We start from the raw sequence: 26,799 nt of genomic DNA, 5'->3' as shown, positions 1-26,799 counted from the left end.
TTTTACAATATAAAAATCCAATAGTCATTATACTATTTAAGAAAAGAAAACAAAAACTTAATCTTAATATGTAAATAAATCAATTACTTATAGAATTACTAAGCTTTTACATAAAATTCAGCCAACATTTAGCATGACTCAATTAGTATGATTCTTTCATTATAATGACCACTGCATGAGTCCTGTTTGCTGGTCCCTAGACGCAATTTTATTTTAACGCCCTTAAGACGTCATAAGAAAATTTTTATAGCAAATTCTCTTTCTCCTTTAATTCTAATTTAAAGTGTAGAAAAATAAAGTTCAAAGAAACCTAGAGTAAGCCATGAATTTCAAATACTGAAAAGAAAATTTTAAAATATACAAATGAAAATAAATTATGAGATAACAACTTAGGATCACGTAACTGAGAAATTCTCTTCCAATAATTTGTTTCCATTTCAATATTTCAAAGTATTTTTTTCAGCAACAGAAACTTCATGACTTACAGTAAGTAGGTCTGCATGAACTTACTTTTTCTTACTTTTAAATTAGTAATGAACAGGGTTCCCACTCAATTTTTAATAAAAAATTCAAGGACTTTTCAATGACTTTCAAGGACCTAAAATCAAATTTTTCAAGGACCTATTCGGCATTGTTATATGCTAAAGTAAATGTCAACCAGATTTTACCCTGCCTAGAAATTGTATATTTTTAAATCACAATGCTTATTTGACAACAAAAAAAAATATTTATTAAATTTATCAGCTAATAATACAAATGGTTGATAGTCAGAGAGCTGTTTCAAATCACTTTAAAAAATTTCAATTAACAAACAAAAACAAAAAAACTCCAATTGACATAGGATACTAGCCAACATTTAAAACTAGCATCAGCAAAACGTTATGAAAAATTTAATGAAGTGAATTAGAATTAATGAAACTGAATGTATAATGCATATTACATTAGCATGAATTTTAAAATTTAGTGAATATACCTAATTGTCACTAAGCGTAATTTTTAAATCGCATTTATACGAATCTAGATATACTATATGTGAATCAAAATTATAAGAAAGGTGAAGTCTCGAAGATTGCGTAAATCACGTAGCACAGTGTGTGATTTGTACATTAAAATGGAATTGTGGCAAATGTTTTTTTAAATCGGAATAATATGAAAAGCAAATTATAGAAAACGCATGAACTAACAAGACATAAATCAAAATGTGACATACATAAATCACTTTAATGTGAATTCTGCATGATTAGCTAATAGTTTTCATGTGAATAGTGATCATTATGATGTAAATTGCAATTTGTGATTCGAAAGGTTCTTAATATAGAACAGCTATGTGTAATCCTTAAATCATTTTGATGAGAATTGTGGCCAGTAATTCGTAAATTTCTCTTTTATGAATCGCAATGTGATTTGTAAACTACTAGAATGATAATTGTGAGGCATGATTCTGAAATTACTTAAATATGCATCACGTTATATATTTCAGAAATAACTTTGATTGAAATCATGATATGCAATTGATAAATCACTTAATGGGAATCATGATGCGTGATTTATAAAATACATTAATATGAATTCTGATGACTAATATGTGATTCCTTAATCACTTTCAGTTAAACCACAATTCGTAGAACCTTTTCTATGAATTCTGATCCAAGAATTAGTTTAATGTGAATCACGATGCTTGTTCATAATCAATGAAACCTGTAGAATCAAATTTTATCCATTAGCAGTAAAACCTAAATATAAAAATTTTATTATAAACAGGGTATCTGCTACATTTTAGATTTTCAAATTCATGATTTTCCATGATTAATTCCAAGAATTTTTCATGACTTAAGGAAGTTACTATCGTCTCCAACAAAAATGCAACAATTTTAAAGCATTATACCAACATTATTCGAAATGATAGGTATAATCAAAACTTATACTCTGCATCTTCATATTTATAGATTTTAAATTTAAAAAACAGAGTAAAGAAAGAGTTGTAACAATAAAATAGCAGAAAAAATACAAAAGCAAATAATTTTTTTTCCTGCAGAATTATATTCTAAAGATACTTTTCTTGTTCATCAGAAAGGAAAGAAATACTCCTGATTTTTCTGTTCTCATTTCGGAGTAAAAAAAAATTCGTCACTGACTGGTTTGCTTCAACTAGAATTTTAAATTGATAAAATTAATAACAAAAATTCTTAAATCACAGAAAAGAGTTTAAAAGATTCGCTCTAGAAAGATGTCTTTCCTTTCATTTTTTGAAAGAGCACCATAATTTTTAAAGAACATGATAAAATCATTTTATATTCTAATAAAATATGACTGAGGTGATTTTGTCAGGAATTCAGATATTTAGAACAGGATAAAATTGGGGGGTATTCCATTTTAAAAATTTCATTTTTCGGAGACCTAAATCCATGACTTTTTCAAAAACATAGTAAAAATCATGAAATTTCATGACAAATTTAGTTCAATACTGAAATTTATGACTTTCCATGATTTTTCAAGACTTTTCAGGTGCGCGGATACCCTGAATAAATGATATAAAATTAATCATCTTTCGTACATAAATTAAAAGAACAAATAGGATAACAATATTAACCTGTCGTAATAATGAAGTCAACACATTAAACATATTTTCAAATCAATTAAACACTTTATATCATTCACAAACTAATGACTACAAAACCTAAATTTTGCTAGAAATTTCAGCTTTCAAAACATCAGAGAGATAAACAATAATCTGGTTTGAAAAATCTAGGAGAGAAAAATTTTGCATCTTCTTTAAAACTCCTTTTCACTTCAAGTATTAAAAATTGCATCTATCTTAATTTCTATAATTTTCCTTTGAATTTATTTATTATTTTTTACTACTTTTTTTGTAAGAAAAATTAGTAGTATTTTAATTCCTAAAAAATCAAGTACTTTTCAAGTACCCTATGGCAGAATTCAAGGACTTTACAGGGCCCTGATTTTTTTAAACCAAATTCAAGGACTTTCAAGGTTTTTCAAGTACCGTGGGAACCCTGATGAAGGAGATTTTGCAATGAAAATTTTCTACCACAGTATGACTTCACCTTAAGAACGTCTGAACTGCACCCTACTTTCAAACAAGGCGATAAAAATTTTGTTTGATTTTTGATTAATTCCAAGAAAAACACTCCAAAAATAGGTGCTAAGATAATTAAGAGCTTTCAAAACTAAAATTTTTTTCATTTGTCAATCAATAATTAAAATCCCGCAGAAAACTATTCAAACTACTCAGGTGTTAACAATAAAACTGGAAATGTAAGCAAACGTAAGAATTTTGCCAGAAGCATCTGTAGATCATTTGATGCCGCCTGTTGAGGAAATATTATTTATTTCTTCATTGTGGTTAAATTCCTTTCTATACCATTCATAAGATTCACTTTATCTTTCCTTTTTAAGAGTTTTACAGATTTTTTACAAGAAACTGCAACTGTAAATTTTCTTTACAAACAACTCAGAAACAGAAAAATAAATAGGTTAACTGAACAGCATAAGTATAAGTACAGAATCAAAATAGTCATAATAAATATATAAATAAATAAACTTTAAGGGTGAACCTAGATTCTTTCATTATTGAACAAATAGAACGCAATGCATATGTTGACAATGCAAACAATACCGACAATAGAAAACAAATTTTTCCACACATGGTTTTAAACTACTGTTTTACTCTTCTTTTACAGGGTTGCCATTCAAATCTGAAAAATAATTCCCTGTACATATTATACACAATATATTGATAGGAAACACACAATTGATGTGCTCTTGAGAAACCTATATTAGTCTAGCTATGCTAGTTTTAATTGCTGGAAAAGCTTTAAGAAATAACATACTTAAAACAGATAATGCTATAGTAAATGAAATAGTTTAGTACGGCTGAAATATCATCCTTAAATAAAAATATCACCTTAAAAAAAATTGCACCTTGAATATCCCAAAGACGAAAATAAGAAATAAAATTCCCTGTATTTTTCCAGTTTGCTGGGAAAAACTCAGAATTCGATGCATTATCTCGGTTATTTTAGGTGATTTTTAATTTCCCTGTTCTACTTGTGGAGTAGCAACCCTGTTTTTGATCGGAAGGAAAAAGTTATCGTTCCTAAGATAATAAAAAGGAGCGTAAATGTGCATGAATAATAAAGAAGTCAAGATAAAATAAATACGGATCTAATAAAACTTAAAAGTTATGGTTGTATTTTTAAGAGCTGAATATTTCTTCTCTTTTGTTGCCCTGAAATGATTAAATGAAGACAAATTTCATAACTATACAGAGACAGTAAGAACTCTCACCAATGTTATGGGAGTAGAGACTAGAGGGTCCCACACACACTAGGGACCAAGAGGAAAACATTGGAAGTAATCCTGGTCTACTTTCTGAATGCAACATACCAGGCAGATATTCTGTAGTGGAAGGCTGTCTCATAAGATTTCCTTTATCTAAAGTTTAAAAAAAAAAGTCATTCATAGAAAACTACACAAAAAAAATTTTAGTTTTGACTGTCTTAAAATATTGTAGATTATTAATATCATATTAGCATAAGAGTGGGAAAATAAAAAAAAAGTCTATGAGTATCTATCAAGTCAAATCAAGAAAAAATAAATGAAAAAGAGTGTGAAATTATTTTTTACTGAAAGAAAAAAATTAAATTAACTACATACTTATTATTTTTTGCTATATGTGTGCATTGACAACACAATGAACTTAAGATTAGTTAAAAAAATTAAAAACTGTTAAGATTTACATACATAAATCAGGATTAAAGAAAATAAAATAATAATAAAGTAAATCAACAAAACAATGTAGAAATATTAAGAAAAATAGTCACTTAAAGTAGCTTTTTCTTTTATTATTTTTAGTTCAAAATATCTCCAAAAATTTGAAGAATCTCATGCATGATCAATAAAATTAGAAAAAAAAAATGGTTTTTAAACATAAATGTGTTTTATTCTATTATTTTGATTAGAGAGGAAATGTCTTTATTTTCATTTTTATTTCATAAAAAAATTTATTTTATTTTCAACAAAAAATAAGCACTCGAAGAATATTTTTAATCACTTTCCACAAAAAAAATAATAATAATCATAATTAGGTACAGAAAAAATAATAATAATTTAATTAGCAGTACTAAATATAGTTTTTTCCTGTCGTTTAAAGTTCTTAATTTATAAACATAAAATCAATAAAATTCAAAAAAAAAATTTCACAGACTTTACATAATCATGATAAAATAACTAGCTTCTGATAAATATTGCAGAGAAAATTGGGAAAATCATGAATTTTTTTGTAATTTTGTATTCAATACGATACGACAAAGAAAATTTTTTCTGTAATTTTGTATTCAATACGATACGACAAAGAAAATTTTTTTTCTTTAAAGAGAGCTTTTAAAAAACATAAATCAAAAGTAAGCACTTTTTAAAAACGCTATGCACCCTGTATTCATTTCATAAATGAATAAGTACAATAAGTGCCAGATAAATACCAAAGTAATTAACTTTGTCATAAATTTCATTCATTTTCGCAAAAGTTCAAAATTCACATACCATAGAACCCTAATCACCCAAATACCATAATAAAAAAAGGATTATTGTTTCGAAATTTTTTATCATCCCTGACACAGATATGTACTAATTTCTCCTAATTTATTTGGCAGACATTATAAGCAGTTTTGAATGGATCAAAAGCAAATAAAATTAAATGAAATAAGAAGTTTGTATCTCATTTTGGAGTTTTGTTTATCTTGATATTACACTAAAAGAAATATATAAAAGATTTAATTCCTACTTTAGTCAACAAAGAAACATTTTATTTTAGTTACATTTTTATTAAATAATATTTTATTAAGAATTTTTTCTCCCATATAAAGCTAAATAATTAAATTTATGAATTAATATTTTAAAAAACTGTATTAACATCTCACTAAAAGTTTTAAAAAATGTATTTGTACTTGAATGGGTGAATAAAAAGTGTTTTGTTAACGATTGAAAATTTGAACAAGATATAGGGAGAGCGGGAATAAATAGTAGGAATTGAAAAATGCACTTAAAAATAAATTTTTATCCAATCAAAGAGGAAAACTACAGAAAAAAAAAATTCAGATTTGCCACCATTGGGCGTCTGCTTTAACTCATAAAGTGTACAACAAAGAAAACAGCAACCTTTGCTAATGCTGCTTTCTTCCTGGGTGCTGATGACGATTTCATCCCTTTCTTCTTGACTCTGAGAAGACTTATCTTCTGTGGTCAGTTGTTCCATCTCATTGGTCAAAGAATTTTCCTCAGAGTTTCCTGTTTCAAAAGACAAAAATGTGATCACCTAAATTATGTTTCACATTATTAACTACGGTCAATAGCAAACACTTGGTTGTAGCAAGCTTTTTTAGTAGTCCCATCTGAACTCTTATATAACTGATTTATTTTATCTATTTATGGTAAGCAGCTGTAAGATTTTATTTTGCATTTTATAACTTTCATTGAACAGCCAACTCAATTCTTTGGGTTTTTGACTACTAATGTTCAACTCCATCGCCTTGTAATTTTGATCCTAATCCAGAAGACAAGGGAACTGCTGGACCAAGTATTGGGAGAAATTTGCCTTCTTGGAAGACTTTTATATGGAACTAACCCACATTTGCGTTACATGGAGAGGAAAAATCATGAAAACCTTCCACAGCTAGCCTGACGGCAAGGGGACTCTAACCCAAGATCTGTCTACCAATGATGATATTTTACATCAGCACTGTGGCCTCTGCAAGCCGGATGCGGAATTTGTAACGATCAGTCATCGCTGGGATTCGAACCTGGTTCACTTCATTCAAAGACAAACACTCTATCCCCTGACCCATCACGACTCTAACTGTAAGAATTATAGTATGTTTGTAGTGATTTATTATTTCATTTCTTCAGTTCTTATTTCAATTTATTATTTCTCCATCTTTAAATTTTATAGCAGCTTACTTGTTTTTAATTATCAGGATTATTTTGTGTAAATAGTTTGAGTGGAAACAAATTTTAATTTAACAATCTATTATTGATTTAATAAATTTAATTCAGAATGATTTTGTCAACCACTATATAATACAAATATATATATATATATATATATATATATATATATATATATATATATATATATATATATATATATATATATATATATATATATATATATATATAGACATTTTAACTTTTACTTCAGTTCAGTAAGTTTGTTTTTTTGTTTTTTCTCTTTACTCATTTTCATTCGCAAACATTTTAGTAAATGAATAGTTTCATGGTTCCTTTCTTGGTGGCCTTTCTCCTATGGATGGTCACCACATTATTCAGTGCAAAGGTCTTCATGGAACTTTGATAACTGAGAGCTATTCATTGGCAAGAAGCCTAATGAGGTAATGATTTTCTGCATATCTGATTTTACATTTGCTTTATTTCATTTTTATACTATAAACTCTCAGTCATTGAAAAAAAAAGTTCTTGAAATGAAAAACAAAAAGTGTAACACAAATACAAAAGCAGAAAACATAGGATGATTAAAAAAAAAAGATACTTATAAATTTTTTTTTAGATTATTTTAAAATGAAAGATAATGAAATAATTCACCATAACATAAAATATACAGTGTGATGGGCAATTGCAATACAGTCATACCTTCAGAGAGTTCAGATTTAGCAACAGGTATGTTGGAGTTTGCGACTTCCCTTGACTTCTCAGATGGAACATCATTATCAGGGGGTGGAGAGGAGGAAGATGGAGCCGAACGAGCCACATCTGAACTGGCTTGAAAAATTGGAAACTCTACCCTGTCTAAACACTGATTTCTCTGTAGAACGTAGAAGTCGTAATTTGCTGTCTAAAATGACAATTAATAAATGAAGAATTTGAACATCAAACACATTACTATCAGACTGATATTTTATAACCGTCGGTGAACAGCCGACACATTTTTGGGGGGTTTATGACTACTAATGTTAAACTCCATAGCCTTGTAATTTTGAACCCAATCCAGCAAACTCCTGGATGAAGTATTGGGAGAAATTTGTCTTCAAGGTGGGCTTTTTTATGGAATTAACACGCACTTGCGTTAGACGGAAAGGAAAACACAAGCAACACCCTTTTGCTGTCCCAAAACATGGTACACATGATTTTCTGGGCTGACATTGTTTGCTTAAACTTCACTTTCTAGGATGAAGTTGAATCCTGCTGTTCAATTCATTGATGCTTTGATTCAGGTGTACTGTAGGTCGCCCAGGTTTCACCGCCTGTAATGATTAGGCTAAAAAAATCATCACCTTATACGTGGTAAAGCCCAAGGAAGGTTGAGACATATACATTTGGTTTTGTTCACCTTTAGCAACATTTTCAGAACCCAGCGTGAGTGCAGCTTTCGGTAATTTAATCTTTCAGTTGCTAATACATAAAGAGCACTTTGACAAACTTGAGGAAAGTCATCAGATAACGACTTAGTCCTAAAGCACACTTATTTTCGTTCACTGTTTGGTCAACATTCTGCACCAAATTGTTAGTAGTGACTGAAGGTCGCCTACCTTGTTCGTCATCTTGCACATTTGTATGACCATCTTCAAATGCTCGAACCCACTTCCTAATCCATCACTCATAATATTTTCTCAATCAGTGTGCATAGCCAAATTTCTCAACAAAAAATAAGCACTTTTCCAGCAAACAAAAAATATTTTTAAGCACTTTAAAAAATTTTTATAATTAGGGTGGCAAGTTTCAAGTTTCTGACAATTGCCGAAAACAAAAAAATTTGGCTATAATAAATATGAAGTATTTTTAAATTAACATACATGTGAAATTACAAGTGCTCCATCAATATTATGTTCTTGAATTACTTTAACATAAAACTCTTTTTGTTTTCAAAATTACTGTCAAAAACTAAGATTTTAGAGTAGAAAATATTAGATAATTATAAATAAAAATGTGTATTACAATATACATAAAAATATAAATGTGTATTACATTATACAGGGGTCTATCCAGACATTTTGTGAAAGGTCTGTTTTTCCAAAATTGTGAAAAAAATATTCATAATTTGTGAATATAAAATAAGCGTTAAGTCACATTCTTTTAACCAGGGTCCTGCTTTTGTGAATTTGTACAAATAGAGTCCTGTTATTGCAAAAATTGATAAAAACCTTTTCAAGAAGTTATTCAATTGTAAAGAGATACAAGATTCTGCTCAACAATTGCTTCTACTAAATTAGAGATTCAACATACAAATATTTGGTATTTAGCCTATACTGTTCAACACAGAATATTCATTTTGGACGAATGATAGAAACAAAATCACTCACATTTGTAATAGTTTCAATAGACATATTTTAAATAACAAAACTTAGTAATGTATCACTTTTAATGAGTTATGCATTAAGTAAATTTAAACAATTCTTAAATTTATAATATTTTATTTAAAAAATTGCCAGAAATTAATTTTTATTTACATAATATTCTATTAATTAATTTTATGAATAAACATAAATTGATCAATGATTTATATACAAAAAAAATTATGATTTAACATTAACAAGAGTCCTGCTTTTGTGAATTTGTACAATGAATTTTTTGTGAATGCGCACACGATGTTTGCAAAAGTACAAATATTTTCTTAGAATACTACATTTGGAATTTAAACTTAGGGAAACTTGTTTCTCTCGAACCATCTTTCTTTCGCCTCCAACCCCCTCGGAAGTGTTTATTCGATTAACAAAACAATAATGAAGATAAACAAATTTGTGAAAGGTCTGATTAAAAGATAAATTATTTTGTGAAGGGTCCATTTTAAGGAAAAAACATTTTGTGGACGGACCCAAATTTCTTCTAAACAGATCCCTGTTATAGTATTATAAATATGCAATTATAAATAAAAATGTCAAATTGCAATTTATCCAATCCCTTTATTTGTTTAATTATTAAAAATAAAAATACACAAAAAATTATCTTATAAAATATCACTTAACAATCATCTTATTCTTTTAATACGTAAAATCAGTTTTCATTTACTTCCATTTTAATTCCTCTTTTTCCTAAAGCAAGCCATTACAAAAAAGTGATTTTGAAGCTTACAGAACTAAGTTCAGTTTTCAGTTTTGAATGAATAAGAACGAAATTTGAGAATGTTCTTTCATTGATGCTCAGCTGTATGGACTAGAATGTTGACCTACTAATTATAACGTAATAAAATAACATGTAATTAAGAAATTTATTCTAATAACTGTACTAAATATTGCTGCTAACTTAATTAAACCATTGAATTGATTGAGTGAAAAAATTATTAAATCATTTAAAAAAATTAATATTTTTTGTAAATTATAATTAGTTTTCTTATCAGGGAATATATTATATTTAGGATTTGTAGTAAATAATCAAGTACTTATAAGCAGAAGAATTCTTAATCCCTCAGAACACAGTTATTTTTTTCTTTTCTTTTTTTGGATCGAAATTTCACGGAAAATGTTAGCATTTTTCATTCATTTTCCTTTAGTACAATATTTTTTTTAAAAAAAATATGTTTGGAAAGTAAGCTTACATAAAAATAAAAATTTGTTTTATTTTTCACAATTCTTGAATAAACGAGCATATGTTAAAAATTGTTAGAAATCAAAATATGTTGAAATAGTAATAATTTATTAAATTAAATTACTCCTAAACTTAAGGAATTCAAACTAATAAATACACAACTTGACATTTTACGTTTTTTAACAAGGTAAAAAATTTTCAAACTGACACATTTTTTAACAATAAAAAAATTTTGTAGGAATTTTTTTAAACAGAAAATTTTTCTTTGCCTGAATTTTTCTCAAAACCTCGTTCCCATGATTAGACATATACTGCTAACCTGCATATAAGTAATAATAGCAAACATTACATATCAAAAAATATTTTTTTATTAGTTGAGATCAGACAATTATTGGCAACCACTTAAGTTTTACTTAATCTAAAAAATCTGCCTGAATTGTGACATAAAATAATTAAAATCAATATTTAGATTAATAATAATTATAACAACTTACAGTTATTACTTATAATATATTAAAAGTACCATGCTTTTAGAAAAACCAATTAATAATTTAATGGTTTTGGCGATATTTTTTATAAAAGTGATATATTAATACAAATTATAATTATAGTTTCGCCCAGTGGCTGAGCGGTAGTGCTTCGCGCTGTTGTGCCTCAGGTCCCTGGTTCGATCCATGAGCCGGGCAAGGTTGACTCAGCCTTTCATCCCTTCAGTGGGTCGATAAAATGAGTACCAAGCATGCTTGGGAACTAAACACTGGAGACTCCTCTTTGGGCTGACCACCCAACCAGAACATCTGTCCTTGCACCTCAGAGCCCAAAGGTCAAGAAAACTGAGATGGGCACAGTAGGCCTTGGCCCTCTATGAGCTGTCGGGCAGTTTAGTTTGTAGTATAATTATAGTTTATAATGCAAGTATTGTTCATGATTTAATGTCTAATAAAATGATCTCGATGTTAATAAAATGAAACTTGTCCCAAGTTTTTGACAATTTTTAAATCAGATTTTGAGAATTTTTGACACTTTTTGACAGGTTTTGACATACCAAGACAAACACATCGAATGGCATCGAAATTCCAACCCTGTAATTAAGATATGCGTACTAAAAAAAATATTTCCTTCTAACTATTGTTGAAAGTTCTTCATAAATACATTCATAAAATGCACAATAATGTCTTAAAACTTTACATGATCATGATAAAATAACTAATTTCTAACAAAGAACTCTTTTCATGATTATATTAGCCACCATAAAAACAATTTATACACAATTTTAAAGATATTCATTATTAAGTGGCTCATTTTATTTTTAAATTAATAAGTAATTTATTTAATTATGTAAATGTATAATTCAAAATTATAATTAATTTTAAACTATTATGTTAAAACATTATCGAGTGTACTTTTTAGATTTAAATGAAAGTTATTTATAAAAGCATATTCAACAAAACATTAACAAGATTATTATTAATCATACTGAATTTATAAAGATATGTAAAGAATTAAGCAAAGTAAGGAAACTCTAATAAATTCACATTACGTTAATGTAATTTAGGGAATGAAGCCAAAAAGAATGTTTATTAATATAAAAGTGAGTTTATTTTTTCAGATTATTATTTCTATCAGATTATTTAGATCGACAAAAGATTGTTTTTTCACATTATTATTTACATCAGGTTATTATTTCAATTTTCTTTAGACTAGAAAATTATGAAAACATTTTTAATCCCTAGTATTTTCAAGCATCACTTTAAGGATCCTTTAAATTAAATAAAAGCTTTCTCTAGTCCTTAAGTTAAAAGACTGACCTTAATATCGAATGGGTCCTCTCTGGTGGCTTGCTTTCTTCCACATTCACATGTTGACACTATTTTCACTTGACTGCAATGAGACATCACGGGAAGAGACTTATCCTCAACATCATCATCCTCCTCATCGTGATCACTTCTATGAATCTGAATAGGAGTAAATCCATTATTATTATTAAGATAGAATAAATGATCTCAGTTTTATAGTAGCAGGGTTGCCACTCAAATCTGTAAAAAAAATTCCCTGTACATATTATAAGGAGAAACAAACAATCACTGTGATCTTGTGTAAGCTATATTGGGATAACTGTACTAGTTTTAATTAAGTGCTGGAAAAAATTAGAGAAAGAAGGAACAGCTCAACATACTTAAAACAAATAATGCTGAAATAAATGAAATAGTTTAGTATAGCTGAAATATCCTAAAATATCCCATAGATCGCACCTGGAGTGGTCACCAATTTTTACAAAAGATGAATATAAATACCTATGCTACTTTCTTATGTTTGAAAATCTAATTAGAATTAAAAAGATTTTAAATTTTTAGTGATCAGGAATTACCCCTTCTCTTGATCATTTTTGGGGTAATTACTGATCACCAGTTTTTATAGCAAAGGGGCTGTTTAAAAATAATTATACAATGGTAATTAACAAATAAGACATCAAGATCAAACAAATAAACCAAAAAGGTATATTTAAGCAGCTAATAAAACGATTTATTTAAAAATATGAACTCTTATTTAAGAAAAGACAATTAACTATTTATTAGCTGTTTTTTATACTATTTATAAAAAGTAATGACAATGATCAGGAATTACCCCAGTGATCAATAATTACCCCATCTGTAGGGGGCAACATTTGATATAGTTTCCTATAATCAATTATAATGTTTACAATAAATGTGAAACAATTAAACAAAAGCCTACACTATTTTTATATCAAAGACAAAGAAAGTAACTCAAAATATTTATTATTAAGAGAAGTGTTGCAGAAATGTGCACATTTTGAAACCTGTCTTTGAAATGGAAAATACAGAAAGCAGTTTAAAAGATACTTATTTTGTTAGATTAAACAAAAAAAACTAATATTAAGTAAATGTAGTTACACTTTAGTAAAGTGTACAAGCATTCTTGTCCATGTATCAAATTTAAAAATAATTCCGGTTTTTTAATTTTTTTAAATAAAACTTAGGTGATCATTATTTACCCCAGAAACAGAGCGATCGTTGATTTCCCTGGGTCACCCTCACTTCTAGTTTTTAAACCCGGAAGAATAATATTAAAAACCAGAATTCGGGAGTGCCCTTGGAATAAAATCACCCATGCATTTGTCAAGTGCATATTTCCATAACGTTAACATACACAATACTAAAATGCAGTGATACTTTGAATAAAATGAAGTAACAACAAATGAAAAAGAAACTCACTGGATTCATGCAATGATTTCCAGTAAGGCTGAGAACTTCGCACACTTCATGCCCGTTTTTCCAGAGCCTTTCGCAGTCTTCCATCAGCTGCTGAGCGAATTTCAGCGCGGTCGGACCCCTTGCGTGGATGTTAAATACGTGTAAAGCGTGAGCAAGTTAAAAGTAAATTACAAATAGAATCAGAGAAAAATTCCATTTATAGTTATGCAATTTTGGAATTATTAAAATCATTTTTAACCCTAGTTTCATGATAATCCTCAGTGTAATGAGTGGGTAGGTTTTCTTGGTATGCAGCAGACGCTAAGGGCAAAACTTTATTGCACCTTCTGAAATGATAAAAAAGATAAGAAAAAAACATTAAAAAAAAAAAAAGGAATCGAATACAGGATGTCTAGTGAAAGACTGAATGATTTCAAAATTATGAAACTTTTAACAAAATTAAAAAGGCGACAGACGAATAAAACAAACTGTAAAAAAGCTGTAAAAACATATTCAGAAATTTTTTGAATTTAGTTGGAAAGACACAGCCTCACAAGCTATCATTGACCAGTTCCAGCATTTTTCTCTGTGTCTAGTTTTAATTTTTTCTATCTAAAATTTCAGAGCGTATTTGATAGGTCTAAATGCTTCATTCTGGAAATTATTGGTAATAGTAGATGGAGCACTTGATAAAAAGTGATAATTGGTTTTTAAAAAAAATCATTGATAGCCGCTTCTCATTCTTTAAAGCAACTTTATCATTCTAAAAACGTTTAAATAAATCTTCTTTTTAATTGAAAGAGAAAAGAATAAAAAAGACAGCAATAAGCACTCAGAGAAGAATTTTAAGACTGTTTTTGTTAATAAAAATGTATTAAGTATGTCATTTGTACAAATTGCAACATAGTTTAGATACAGAGGATGACTGACTGATATTAAAAATCCTTGAAATGAAAGGCGACAGACGAATGAAACAAACGGTGAAAAAGCTGTAAAAATATATTTTGTTTTATACGACACATTATTAAAATAATTTCTTACGTATTATTAATACATGTTATGTACTACAGTAATGTAAGCAAACATTACTATTATGAACCAAATAAAACAATCTTAAAAATTTTAACTACTTTATTTTTACTATTTTGTTTATTTGCCCATCTGCTACCTCTAACGGAGGAAGAAAATAGAAATAGCATTTCTCAAAATGAATGATTTTATTCACATGCTTATTATCTGTGTTGTGTCCAGTTTCCTTTCATGTTAACCAATAATCAGCTTGAAAATTTCTTGTTAAATACAACAATAATGGATTGCTGACTCACAGGACCAAACATGTGTTTCATGTAAAACGATATTTCACATTAAGCGGTTTCGCATTAATGAGTTTCGACTGTACTAACAATCCAAAAACCAGAGTTGTTCGTGGGTTTGTTTTTTCTTTATTAATTCATTAAACATTTAATGTTATGTGGTAGCAAGCTATGGATGTTTTTTATGCTTTTCACTCATAATAAATAGATTTGCCATTAAATCCTCCCTTAGAGGTTCAATAACAAAGGAGGATATGATTAGAGTGAATTATATTACCCTTCAGAGAATTTCACATCAGTATCGAAAGTAGTTTTCATCGCTTGATAGAAGGGTCGACTTTTGCACTCTTTCAGATCTCCATTCATAGCATTGGTCAGCTTACAAATTACTTCAAACCAAGTCTGGACAGGAGCCAGCTAAAAGTATATACATTAATTCCTTATTATACTTATTAATTGCCTTTTTCTTGCTTGAATTTTACTATATCTTGATAGTTAGCAAGTATGATCTTTTTTTTTAAAAAAAAATTGAATTAATTTAAATCATATTTTGTAGAATTTAAATCAGATTATTATTATTTATTTTTACAATTATATCAATTAAAGCATATGCAAAAATGCATTAATAATACTTAATATTATTTAAAAACAATATAGCTAAACAGTTAATAACTGGTTAACATTATTATTTAATAAAATCATAGTTATTTTTGCTCAAGCTATACCAATTAATATTATATTTTCAATGAAATCAGACTATGTAAGAATAACTTATATAAGAATATATTAATATATATTCTTAGACTTATATAAAAATATATATTAATTAAATATATATTTTTCAAAAATATTTTAGGCTTAATTAAATAATTTAAAAATAAAAAAAAATCAATTGGTTTAAGTTAGTGATGTTTTTTAAAATTAAATATCACAATTTATATAAATTAATGATTTTTTTTGAAAAATCAAGTGATTTAAAGTGATATCTTAATCATGATTTAAATCAAGTGAATTTTTCCTTCATCTTCAAATAAAAGAAAATACAAAATGATACAATGATTTTCCTGATCAGAAGCAAAAGCATTTAAACTTTTTTTAAAAATTGAAACAAAAAATAAAAATAACTTTGAGTATGATAATATTTAAAAATCAAAAAAGAAATATATAAATAAGAACTTAGGTAGGAGCTATAAGATTTTTTTAAAAAAAAAAAATACATGAGATACATACAAAGAGGAGTTTTGATGAAGGTATTGAGGAACATACCTCGAAATAAGCAGGAACCGGAAATTGACCAACATTATCATCGAATCCCTTTGTCAAGGCTAGATTTATATGTTGAAACAGAAACTTGGAAAAACTAAGTTCAGAGTTATCATTGGATGAAAATGGCTCGAATGTGAAACCATTTACATACGGAAAACTTAAATTATTTCCTAGGATATTAGATTTGCTCTTTGGCTTGGAATCAGAAATATCTGCAAGGTGTAAAAACAATCTTATAACAAAGTATCTTTAAATGAAAATCTAGAATAGTTTTATTCAAAACACATGCAACAAAATAAAACAAAAAACCCTTTAATGATCAGAAGAATATTAATTTTTCTATTGCCAAGTATGACATATTAAGAATGCTTTTCTTAATATAGTAAGATTGTTTTTTGTCATTTTCAAAGGCTCTGCAAAAATATGTCTTTCATTAATTTACCTACACCTTCAAATACACTTTTACAACTGTTTAGTATGAAACAACAAATTTTGGCAAATAATATGTCACTTTTATTGCTGTTTCAAATGAAACAGCAATAGTTTTATTCCTTAAAAGTTTATAGTTTTATTATTTTTTAGTTTATATTACTCTTACCACTGCTTTATTACAAAATAACACATTTAAGTAAATAATATGGTATTTTCAAACTGTTTAATATGAAACAATATTTTAGTAATAATGTGTTACTTTTATAACTGTTTCATATGAAACATCAATTTTTAATAAATAATATGTAACTTTTACAACTGATTACAATAAAATAACACTTCTTAAAAATTGTTGTGAGTTTGTATCTGCTAAATTATTTAGTGACATTTCTCTTCAAAACTAAAAAATTTCAAAGTAAAAAACTTTTTTCAAAAAGAAGAAAAATCCAAAACTTTAATTTAAAAAAAATAAATAAAATAAAGCTGTTATGCCCTAATTATTTAATATTTCAAAAGTTACTTCATCACTGCATTGTAAAGGTTCATAAAAATATGAAAAAAATACGAAATATTCATTGATTTTAACGAGATTTTTCTCTGGGTGAAAAAGTTCTACAAAACTAGAAAATTCATAAAAATGCTTAATATTTTTTTCAAAAATATTTTGTTATTTTAAAATCGAATAAATTCCATTCAGCAAAAAAGCATTATACAGTTCCAAATTAAAGCTTTACCTCAAGTTTGAGAAAAATATCTTTAATGTAACTAGAATTTTAATAATGGTTTCTTTTCATTTTCCTTTGCAAAAACCCTTCAAAAAAACATTCTTTAAATTGTGTATCACAGAAAACATGAAAAATTTACAATGCTATCATTTTAGTAATAATAGCAGACTTCACGACTTTTTGCCTAGGTTTAAAATTATGAAATTTTATAATATAATTATGATTAGAACATTATTAAATATAAATTATAACACATATGTCATAGCACATTAATAACAGATGTCACAACACAATCACTCACTTATATACATCTTTTCTTTTTAATATTTTAAAAAGAAATTACATAATAATTTTAGTTAATTCAATGCAAAATTTTCAAGTGATTTTTCTGAATTAGGGGAATTTTTCTTAATTTAAACATTAATAAAATGACCACTATTTTTCAGTCTCACAATAATTAATCTCTCTTTTGGAAAATAATTTTAACTTTTTATACATTCTACTTTACTATCAGAGGTCATTGCATGATTCTGTCTGGACGAAAGTTTCAAGATAGGTTAGAAATATGACTTCTTTTTTTCAATTTTCTCTTTCAAGCATAAGTAATGGGTCTGTTTTAACCAAATCACAGTTTGTAGACATAAATAGCGATAAATGTTCCTTTATAGTGTTTGTTTTTTAATGTGTAATAAATGTTTTTTTAGATTTTGAAATATTGCTTTGTGAGAATGACGTCATGGAATTAGAACAATTTGATCTTTGGCCTTTAGCAATTTTAAAACAAGAAAAATATGATTGATGAATAGAAAAATTTTAAAGGTTATGATTATACAGGAGATTCTGATTTTTAAATAAAAGTGCACTTGAAATTCTATGTGATGGTAAGCAAACCATATACAGTGTAACGTCCCATATCCGGACGTCCCTTTCCCGGACACTTTTTAACAATCAAAATAAACAAACATCTCTCCATCTTCCCTTTCCGAAAAAAAAAAAAAAAAAAAAAAGATCTTTTGACAAATTTTCTCTTTTTCTAGCTTGATTTCTTTTTTGAACCTCTGATTTATGCATCGAACCCATAAATCACCAGAAAGGGGAAGTGAAGATCTACCAAGACCATTGAGTGACCGTTAGTGACGCTCCTCCCTTGGAATGTAGGAAAAAAAGGGAAATTTGTTTTCAAAAGACCGCAACTGAGTCCCCCCCTCCTTTCCCATGCAGGTGGCTAGTAAAAGAGGCATTTCCTGGAACCTTTTTATTGAAAGAAGAAATACTGTGGAAAAGGGTAAACGGGGCAAGCGTTAAGGTGGAGGAGGAGTCAGAATGGAAAATTTGAGTAGGTCTAAAAGGATACACATCCTTGAGAAACAAAACATTCGTTCTTCCCCATACCATGTAATATTTAGGAGGCGGGGGGAAAAAGGGGTAACATTCTTTCTTTAGCAGATTCTTTCAGTCATAAAAGAAAAAATAAAGAGAACCCGATCAGCGTGTCCCGCCTTTATGCTTGATTGATAGCCAATGAGTGGAGAGAAAACAATAATTTGTTACTTCCCCACCCTCAACTTAAATGATCTCCTCTTTACACTTATTTTCTTTCACAAATAAGGAGGAAATGAATTTTTCTCCTCCATCTACCCTCCTTAATGAATGACGGGAATTTCCCTTTCTTGCTTGAATCATTCTAGTTAAAAATGGCGGAATATTATTTTCATATGTCAATTTTTTTTAGTTTTCTATATTTTAAGCAATAATATTTTTTTTCTAATATTTCATATTTTATTGATTAGATATTCTAATCATTATTCCCCTTAAAAATAATGTTTATTTATTTTTTGCTCCTTAGATTTAGATCATTTTAAGCTTTGTTCCAGAATTTCCCCTTCCTGCTTGAATCATTCTAGTTCAAAATGGCGGATTAATATTTTCGTAACTGTTAAATTTTTTTCGTTTTCCATATTTTCAGCAATAATATTTTTTTTTAATATTTTATATTTGATTGATTAGATATTTTAATGCTAAAACATTATTCCCCTTAAAAATAGTGTTTATTTATTTTTTGCTTCTTAGATTCAGATCGTTTATTAAATCATTTTAAGCTTTGTTTACTTTGGGGGTGTATTATACGGAAAAATCTATTATACGGACTTCTGGAAGTCCCACCGATTCCGGATACGCGACTTTACACTGTATTTAAAATTTCTTTTGACCATAGATTATGCCTACATTTTGTCTACCTTCAGAACTCCCCCGCCACAAAGTCTGCTGCTATAGAAACAAGAATGGCACTTTTCAGGGCGGGTAACTTCTCTTCACTCTAAGATTAACACAATTAACCCTTGTGGCAGAATTTTTTCAAGCTATCTGTGACAAAACTCCCTACCATTAATACCTTTCTGCAAGATACTTTTAATAATAACAAACATATATACGTTACTAATTTAAAATAATAAAAGTGCTGTGTTTTCAAAAAAAGAAAAACTATTATATTTTTTAATTGAACATGTAATAATTTTTTATTCTAATATGGTGATATTCTTGTATTCTTTGGATGGGGGGTACACTAATTATTTTCCTTGCCACATTTTTCAAATAATAATCACAATAAAAAAATTAATTAAAATCATGAAATCCGTTGCCGAAAAAAAGATCAATGATGAACTCACTCGAATCGGTCTCCTCAAATCCGTGTTTCATTTCAAGATTAGGTTGTAATAAATAATATCGTACATAAAATATCGGATTTAAAATCTATGGAGAAAATCAATAGCAATAACTGCTAAAAATTCAATAGTATTACTGCCTTAAAAATCAAATACTCAAATACACGATTCAAAATTTTCATATTGTATGAAATATTAAACAATATGAAAAATTTCAGATTGTTTCAAATCACGTGAAAATCAATAACTACCGAAACTTCAATCAAAACATTACATCGATTTACGATACTATCTGCGTGAATTGAGCACGTCTAAATGTATGATTCAAACATTACGTGGAATTCAAGAGACAAATTTACGAGAAAACTCAAAATTTGTCCTTTTCAAAAGAATTTCGGCATGAACTCTGTAACGTTCTGCGACAATGTCGCCATGATTCTGTCACGGGGTAGTAGACTGGAAAAAAAAAGTTTCCCTTTCTCCCGCTGACCAGAGCCGAAACCTGTCCTAAATAATGACCCCACACCCCTACTTGAAATAGTTATACCTTGTTACCATAGTCACTGCCACGGTTCTAGACAAATGAGCTAGGGGAGTTCTTACTTTAGACAAACTATAGGGTCTCCTAGGATTAGAATAGGTGGTCTTCAAGGAAAAAAGTAAGCCAGAAAATAAATCTTGAATTAATTACATAGTTATTTTATAAACAAAAATTAGTAGTCTCCTTTTTTTACCAATGAAAAACGGAAATAAATATTATATTGCAATTTAAATATGAAATTTTTAGTAAAATACAGAACAAGAAGTAGAATAATTCATGAAAGATGTCTTTTTACAACAAAAAAACTCTTACAATTGCATTTTTAAAAAAAAAAAAAAAAATTTTTTGTTGTAAAATTAAAAAATTGCAAAAATAACAAAACATTTTTTAATAATAATCTATAGCAAATGCTGTTGTTTTCTTCAGCAATGAGGCACTTCACTTTTTCTAGGTGATTTACCCTTTACTTTTATAAAACATGTATAGTCAAGAGTTAAAAAAAGTTTATTGTTACAAGAGATAATAAGAAATAATTATTGTAAATGAGGTTGACTTCGAAGACATTTGTCCTGTAAAAAAAGAAGTTTAATAAGCGAAATTAAATGAAAGTCATACCCAAGTCTTTAGTCATTTGGCAGTGGAACCTTATTTGAGACAAAAAGAATCCAATAAAATCTGAGAGATATCGCTTTGTGGAGAATATGTAGACAAACTCTTGATTAGCAGGAACCGCAAACAGAGAGTTTCCACTGCAAAATTAACATTTATGTAATAAATATATGTGTGTATATATACAATCCCTAAGCCAAATTATTCAACACATTATAAGATTCTAAGTAAAATCTTAATTATCAGGTGATACTATACAGCTTCATTGCTTTTACGCAACTGAAACCGGTTTGCACTTGTTTACATTAGTGTATCAATGGGTTATCATTGTAATGCAATACGTTAAAAATAAATACAAATAGGAAGTATATTAAAAAATCACCTGAGTAAAAGCCCATTACATGTATGTTTAAATATAAGAGTATTGCAAGCAAACTCTTGCAAAACATGTAATTTTTGAAAAACTACAATGCATCTAATAATTTGGTCTAATTATTACAATATAATAATATAAAACCTGATATGATAAATATTCTATATGTATATAATCTATGGCAATGCACGACTTATTGGCTATATAGTATTTAAAGAATATTTAAAATATAGATATAGTCTAATAAATAATATTTAATTTCAGATTAATATTTTATTTATATATTTAATATATAAATATAAATAAGAAAATATTAATATATTAAAGTAGAAATTATAATTTTGAGCAGAAAAAACAAATTTTCACTTTATCGTATACTTCCTTTCTTTTTTTTTAATTCGAAATATCTGATGTTTGCAAAGAATATTGAAATAGACTTACTTAATTTTTTACAATTAGTGCAATTATCATTTTAGTTTTTTGATTACTTTTAGTGCAATTATTATTGAAATGGAAATATATTGATTTGTTGCTATAATTAATTTCTTTTTTAACTTTTATTAATTTATTTTTTGTTAACTTTAAGATAAGTGCATTAAAATCAAATTTAACGTTGTAAAAGTTTAATAAAAAAAGTGACAAAAAAATAATAAAATATGCATATAATATATTTAAAAAAAAAATTTCTGATCAATTTGCACTTTCAGTAATTTAAATTACGAGCTTAACATAACGTGTTGACTGAACCAAAAAGTTCACTGTAGATTTCAAAGAAAATATTGATAGAAATTAAATACCTGACATTAGTTATAACTCTGCTTTTTCTCAATATTCTATAAATTTCATCCTCCAATGAGTGCTCAAGTTTTTTGAGAGGGGATTGTTTCTACAGAAATTTAAAAAAATAATATTTGTACATGACCACATAAGACATAAAACTTCAAACGAGAATTGGCTATTCTACTGGGAGACAACATGAATATAGCATAAATGAACAACAAGCAAATATAAATTAAGTAAACGAAATTGAATGCTATTAATTATCCGGGCTTAAACCAGAATTTTTATAAAAATTCCCTTTTCTATGAAATTATGAGAATCTACTCATAATTATGATAATCTAAAATAATGATAAATTGGGTCCTTCAGCCAGAATCTTGTTTTTAATTTTGCGAAAAAATTCTAAAAAATATCTGTCCTTCAAGAAAATAAAGTTCTTAAATTGAAAATAAATGCAAAACCATACCAATCCTCTTAAAGTTATTTTTTATTTTATAACCGTCCTTGAACAGAAAAACCAAATTTGGGTTTATGACTAGTATTGTTCAACTTTATAGCATTGTAATTTTAAACCTAATCCAGAAGACAAGGGAACTCCTGGATCAAGTACAGGGATAAATTTGCCTTTGTGGAGGACTTTTCGCTGGAACTAACCCACATTTGCGTTACATTGAGAGGAAGAATACAAGAACCTCCCCTAGTTAGCCTGACGGCAAGGGGACTCTAACCCATGATCCGTCTACCAGTGAGGATATTTCACGTCAATACTGTGGCCAGTGCAAGCTGGATGCCAGTAATTTTTTAACAACATACGTTTGGTTTTGGTCTTGTTGAAAATTCGCCAGAAGTCAAATTGTCGGGTGGAGTGTACAAAGGAGAAGATTCGAACACAAACAGAACACGGGGAGAGCATGGTCTTCCATTCTGCAGAAAGTTCCAAATCGGATAGAACTTCTTTAAAACAGGGCAATGCTTTCAATCTGAAAGAAGAAGGAAAAACACTAACACACATGAAATACAATATCGCAAGATAGTAAAAATAACAACCACTAAACAACGACAAAATATTCAGACATGTACTCAATGGCATTAAATTTGAGCTGACTATGTCTGTCAAAAACATGCCCAGAACAAATGGGCTAACGCTCAGTTTTAAAAAGTATAAACCCACTCAGACTTTTAACCCACTGACAGTTCTGCATGTAAAAAGTCGCATTTTAATGTGCGGTCTTCTCCGCATAGCAAAACTGGTTTTTACATGTTACTATATAGGAGAAAAACATTCCTCCTAATTTTAATCATTTGCTAAACTGCCAGTGGGATAATACAAACTCAAGATAATATTTAATTGGCAAAACAAAGGTTAAAATTCTTAAAAAATTATAAACCAAAATTTAGGTAAATATAAGATACATTATTTGAGATGATCTATTTTTGAATCATGACATTTGATACTATTATCGTCGAAGAATTGGTAATAGTGAAAATTTCTTTTGTACTTAACATAGAATATTTAACTTAACACTCTTTTAATGAGTTATACATTCGTATTAAATTAAAAGGCAGGCTGCGCATTGATTGTTAAGAAAATAATAAGAATATTTAAAGTTGCTTTTAATAAAATGAGATAAAAATTAAACCATAAAATTAAAGAAATTTTAAATGCTAGGAAATATGTAAGGCCTATAACAGCATCATAACTATTAAATTACTTATATAGTTGAACCTGTTTATCTTGAAAACCCCTATATCTCGATATTTCTAAAATTCCCTACATTTACTGTCTAAAATCAATGTATTTTTCATGTTTATGTCAAATTTTTTCCCCTTCAAATCCTCCGTTTCTCGAATTTCTAATAATACAGTACAAATGTCAAAACTTTCTTTATCAGTAGAACTTGCTACAGAGATGCATTTTGTGAACACACAGGAAGTAGGGATGAACTGGTTGGGGTGTTTCTTGGAATGTCAATCACTATCCCTGCACTTTCTTTAACTAGAGAAGAATACAATGATTCTGGCATTAAGTGAGGGGTTAATGAGTAGTGACCAGACCACCAGGGGTGAGCTTTTCAGCATAGATATGAAAGCTAAGAATTCATTTTCACCTCAAAATTGTAACCAATGGATCAAAGGATAATTAGGAGTTTAAAGTGAACTGTAGAAAACAGTTGGTATGCAAACTTGTAGATGCCATCGATGAAAAAAGTTCTCTTCCAAAATTAAATGTGTTGGATGCTATCAGAATTACTGTTTTGCCTGGAGAAATGTGTCTCTAAAATTTATCCAAAATGGTTTTAAGAATTGCTGTGCAGATGATGAACAAGAGGTTGAAGGCATTAGTGAAGAAGAAGAAACTGCTGATGCTGAAAATACAGTGCCAGATTTGCCAGAATGGAATGCAATAAAATCTGGATTTAATGTTGGCATTAATTTTGAAGAATTTTACAAGTGAACAACTGCCTGGCAACATGCGGAACATTGACAGATGCAGAAATCATAGATAATGTCAAAGGAATATCAGATGATGAGGAAGAAGCTGAAGATCATATTAATGAACCAAAAGTGAATGCAACAGAGGTAGAAAAAAGCTGTAGAATTCTAATAAAATATTCTTGAATCCCAGGAAAATGTTATCTATTTGGGCTTTGCGCTCTTTCTAACCTTTAAAAGAATAATCGAAACAAATAAAGTTATACATCAAAAATCTTTTAAAAATTACTTTCAGTGTTAAATGTATGTTAAAAAAATATTATGTAAATAGATGTTATGTAAATATATGTGGTATAAGTAATTTGAAGAAATGCCTATATTTTTCTACTAAAAACAATTAAAGCACTTTTAATAGAATTTCTTAATTAAATTAAATATTTTTAAAGTACCTGTATAACTCGAAACCTCTTTATCTCAAATTTTTTTGCCTTTCCCATGAGATTCGAGATAAACAGGTTAAACTGTATTAAAAAATACAGACATATATAATCGAATAATATAATTTTGAACTATATGTTTGATTTGAAGGTAGTAAGAAAATATATGAAAATTTTTATCAAGAGCCTGGCTTTTTATCTGATAACTCTTTTCAGCAAAATACAAAATTTGAGCGAATTCAGTTGAATAGTTACTGATAAATCAAATTTAAAACATACAACTTTTTCAAAATTCGATTTCTTAGGAACTATTCAATCGATTTCTCACAAATTTTGTATTTTTTCAGTTAAAATTATAATCTTTAAAAATATGTAAAAAATTGTATAGCTTACAATTTAAAATATTTTCCACTTTTAAATAAAATAATAAATATTTACTAAAAGTTATATATTGCATGGAATTATATTGAGCTATGGTGAAATATGCAAAATGTAAAATTAACATTACGGGAGTGCAGAAATATGAATCCCTTGGAAAAAAGCTATGTCTATTCAGAGAAAGTATGTTTTTGTGTCTGATTTTGTATGTTAAAATAATATTATCTGCACTAATTATTTATCATATTTGAGGTCAAACCTTTGAACCATTAAAATTGAGCCCTGATCATTAGATCAAAAGTTACTTAGGGTCGTCTGTTTCTTTGTACATTTATAAGAACCTCATCAATTGATTGGCAAAGCAATAATACAGAGTAATCAAACAGAGCTATATTTAACATTAATGCTTTTAATTAAAACTGATCCAACACTTACATCAAGGAAAAGCAGCAATTTAATTTGATACTTAAAATTATTTTCATTTTTTTCCTGTTATAAATACAAAAAAAAAAAAAAATTATATTTGGTTTAATACTTTTGACATGAATTTTCATGTGAGCTACTTTTTTTTTCTAGCTAGAGAATTACAGGTTCCAGAGGATATGCCTGCCTATTCATCTGATGGCTTTATATTATGTCAGAAATTTAATGTCCATCATTTTCACACCTTCAACTGAAGTAAAAAATATCACGCAAGTGATTAAAATAATCTCTTTATCGAAATCCCACACGAACCACTCTCCATTTAAAAATTGTCCTTTACTTTCCGTGGAGATAGCGGGATTAAAATAGGGTGAATCTCGTAGACTAAATTTTTATAGATTGCTGAATACGATTTATTATCTTTTTATTTTATTAGATTCTTGAGTAGCCATAACCAGATTTAAGCATACAAGTACTGCATATTAAAAAAAGAAATGAAATAAGAATACCTAATTGTGTCTAGAGCTCTGAAAAGCTGGATGTAGCTAACATCAAAACCTGCTTTTGGATGCGTTATCGGAAAAAAAGATTTGAGAAAAAGATTAAAGTTCTTCAACTAAAAAAAAAATCAATACATAAACTAAGTATGTTGAAAAGAAT

General features: G+C 28.0%; 1 pseudogene across 1 annotated transcript in view; it reads right to left on the bottom strand.

Annotated features, from left to right (window-relative positions):
• The window catches only part of LOC147806882 (nonsense-mediated mRNA decay factor SMG8-like), a 59,877-nt pseudogene that overhangs the window by 31,439 nt on the left and 1,639 nt on the right, over positions 1 to 26,799 (bottom strand). The window contains exons 2-13 of the transcript XR_015435739.1: positions 26,649 to 26,755; positions 23,282 to 23,448; positions 22,486 to 22,574; positions 21,322 to 21,455; positions 16,346 to 16,557; positions 15,357 to 15,496; positions 14,027 to 14,113; positions 13,788 to 13,944; positions 12,363 to 12,509; positions 7,666 to 7,867; positions 6,178 to 6,306; positions 4,309 to 4,455 (exon numbers count right to left, since the gene is read on the bottom strand). The product of XR_015435739.1 is annotated as a nonsense-mediated mRNA decay factor SMG8-like (transcript). The remainder of the gene's footprint in view (positions 1 to 4,308; positions 4,456 to 6,177; positions 6,307 to 7,665; positions 7,868 to 12,362; positions 12,510 to 13,787; positions 13,945 to 14,026; positions 14,114 to 15,356; positions 15,497 to 16,345; positions 16,558 to 21,321; positions 21,456 to 22,485; positions 22,575 to 23,281; positions 23,449 to 26,648; positions 26,756 to 26,799) is intronic.

Source organism: Parasteatoda tepidariorum, chromosome 7 (genome assembly GCF_982258835.1).
Source record: "Parasteatoda tepidariorum strain Cologne lab strain chromosome 7, Ptep-v5.0, whole genome shotgun sequence".
NCBI classification, from domain to species: Eukaryota; Metazoa; Arthropoda; class Arachnida; order Araneae; family Theridiidae; genus Parasteatoda; species Parasteatoda tepidariorum.
This window is presented reverse-complemented; position numbering and strand designations above follow the sequence as displayed.